The 3,127-nt window shown below is 39.2% G+C and overlaps 1 long non-coding RNA gene across 1 annotated transcript in view; it reads right to left on the bottom strand.

The window, feature by feature from the left end:
* Window positions 1–1,079: 1,079 nt before the first annotated feature.
* LOC134071185 (uncharacterized) overlaps window positions 1,080–3,127 on the bottom strand; it is an 8,455-nt gene continuing 6,407 nt past the window's right edge. The window contains exons 3-5 of the long non-coding RNA XR_009937024.1: window positions 2,118–2,145; window positions 2,000–2,035; window positions 1,080–1,134 (exon numbers count right to left, since the gene is read on the bottom strand). This is a non-coding gene — a long non-coding RNA (uncharacterized LOC134071185). The remainder of the gene's footprint in view (window positions 1,135–1,999; window positions 2,036–2,117; window positions 2,146–3,127) is intronic.

The raw sequence follows: 3,127 nt of genomic DNA, 5'->3' as shown, positions 1-3,127 counted from the left end.
CCAGCGGTACTTGGGAGGGCGCCAGATTGCCAGTCGTGATCCCCAAAAGGGATCCCAGGGATCCCTCTCGGGGCTGGCAATAATTAGATTAGATTCTCTTAAAAGCGTGCAGACAGTAATTCATTAAAGAAGAAACCCGATTGGTATTTAAATGCGACATATATACCTATATACTTTACAGTCATGGTGTATTTCAAGTTTTACATCAGCCTATTTTAATTTTGTAGGGAAATGTCTTGTTACGATTTTTTTCTTTTTTTTTTTTTTTTTTTAAATGTTATTTATACATGTATAGGCTATATTTAAATATATAAATTGCAAGTGTGATTCTACGTCTCAGACTTCCAGATGTAAACAAAGAGCGATCGTCTCCTGCAGAAAGTTGCATAGGGTCTCAATTTAGACAAGTTGATACATACTGTACCTCTCACGTTTCAATGATGCACTCACTGGCTCTGGCACGCGGCGCAACTTTGATAGCACTTAGCTAGCCCAATGCATTCATTAGGATCCAAACAGATGAAGTTAGAAGTGACCAAAAACCTCCATGTTTTCCCTATTAAATACAGTTACACGAGTAGTCACACGACCAAGACTCTGCGCAGTAATATCCTCACTCCAAGGTGAAACTGAAAGTGGAAGAGTGAGGATATTACTGCGCCACACAATATAGTTATGAAAAAACGTTGAAGTGTTCCTTTAATGGAAAATTTTTTCTCCTGTATCTGAAAAACAGAAAAGTACTTAATCCAATTCAAACCAATCTACTTTATTTATATAGCAAAATTTAAAAACACAAGGTTTCCAAAGTGCTGTACGCCACAACAATAAGGACAACAGTAGGATAAAAGTAATAAAATAACAGAAAATAACTAGAAATGCATTTTCATGCACTGTAATAAATACATTTGGCGTAGGCCCCCGTCCAGCGATGAACGGATTTTTAAACTCCTTTTCAACTCTGGTGGTAAACCAACTTCTGCAAAGTAATGAAGGATTTTTGGTTGTAACAGCATTGAAATAAGGACCGTGACTTATAGGGTCTCAGAGATTTTAAAGGCTTACCTCAGCCACAGAGAGCCAAGAGAAATGGAATGGTGGCAAGTAGACCAACTCTGGAGAGGAGTGGTACACCTGTGAAAAATCATCATGTTGAAACCATTAGCACATTTAATGGTCATATATTATGAAAACTTTATATGAAACATTGGTTACTGGGATGGCCACTAATGCATGAACAGAAATTCCAAAACCCAGTTGGATATATACAGTACATATCTATTTATAAACTTATACTGGACAATGATTGGTTGGTGTTCAGTGAAGCAATGAGTTGTTGGACATGTGACAGGGAAGCTACTGGTGGCGTCACGGATGCGATCCCTTCGTGTTGTGTCTCCTGCAACAATTAACTTCCACAATAACCAATGGAAGTAGCTACACCAGATGTGATAGAGGCATGTACATTCAGGGGGGGAAAAGACGAGTCATGGATTCTGCTTGTCGTGAACGGAACGCTTCAGCCGGTGTCCGTTTGAGTGTGACTCACTGTTGTATAAGTCAATTCAACAAACTTTATTTATTTCTGAAGGGCAATTTCCTTATGCAGGTGTAGCATTTAATATCATAAGACATCACCCAAGATATAAGAAAGGGCAATATTAAAGAACATATATTTCCATTTTAACTTGTTCTGTTAACATCCCATTTGTGCTGTGTATTTATATTGCGCTCTCTGTTGCCATATTCAAAACCTTTTTAGGGTAGAGTCTTCAAAGATGCCATTTGTCTCCTGTATTGTTGCGTAATGTATGAGCGTGGCAGTTAGATTTGTTGTTTTTGTGAAATTATCTTGTACTTCCGCTTTATGAGTCTGTGTCCGCCAGGGTTTGTTTCATAGGGCAGTACATGGAACTAGAGATGTGTGAGGCGCAGGTTCCTGAATATGACAAAATGTATTCCGCCAAAATTGTAACCTGCATCCTATAAGACAAGTTACCTGAATTGGGAATGGTCCGTGGTTCTGAACAGTCCACTGTAAAGAAAATATTATGCATAAGTTATGCTATAATAACAACAGCAACTCTACAATAAGATCATAAAATGAGAGAACTTACAGTAACACTTGGCTTTATATTCCTGCATCTACGGAAACAACAAGAGATGAAACTTAGGTAGTGAAGATCTGTACATCCTCTCTGGTGTAAATGTAATTTGATTACCTACCAATCTTCCATTCACGCATTGCGCCCAATATTGAACTGGGGTTTGGCACGAGGGAATAATCATGAAGTCGCGTTTGTTCTCCAAAACAACATCGCTCAAAAATCCTTTTTCACTGGCAATATTGGTGCCCTGACAAATTTGAAATGTGATTCATATATATGATGCGTAAAAATGTAAACTGTAAACTAAACCATTAGAAATTGATTCCGGGAATTAAGGGAGATCACTCACATTGAAACTCCAATCGTAATCGCATCCAATAGAAGCATCCACCAGCAAAGACACATTATATGAAGTTCTGCCATCTGGAAAGACTGCTACTCGGCATTTCAATCCCTCCCCTGTGGTAATATACAATACACTGATTAACTGAAAGGTAACTCATTTCATTTAGATAGTTACAACATATACTGTAAGTATGTGGGGAAAGTCAACAGAGGAAACTAGATCACAGAAGTTCAATTGCACTAAATGTACCAAAGCAACTTAAAAAGCTGTAGACCATCCAAACTAACTAACTCACCAGGTTGGTGTAGTGTAAGCCATATGACAAAGCATCTCATCACAGCAGAGCACGACATGTCGCTGGAACTGTAGTCAGACTGAACAGACTGGACTGTTCCTGTCCATTTATTTGTGAGTGGGTGGTAGTGACGTGGTGGTGACGTGGTTTCACGGGGTCACGGGGTCACGATCTATGTTTCTAACACTAGACTTTCTCGTGGCATGTGACAGAGAAGTTACTCAAAGACGCACGGTCTTAAAATTGCCTGCCAACAACACAACTTCTAGCTTTATTTACATCCACACTTGCTGACTCATAGATGGACAGGATTTTCACAACATCTGTAAGTCCGTACTTGCCTCTCGGGGCCATGGCATTGCTAGGATTCATGAAGCC

The sequence above is a fragment of the Sardina pilchardus genome, chromosome 23 (assembly GCF_963854185.1).
Source record: "Sardina pilchardus chromosome 23, fSarPil1.1, whole genome shotgun sequence".
In the NCBI taxonomy this organism is placed as follows: domain Eukaryota; kingdom Metazoa; phylum Chordata; class Actinopteri; order Clupeiformes; family Clupeidae; genus Sardina; species Sardina pilchardus.
The sequence above is the reverse complement of the archived record's forward strand: the minus strand, read 5'-3'. Positions and strand labels throughout refer to the sequence as shown.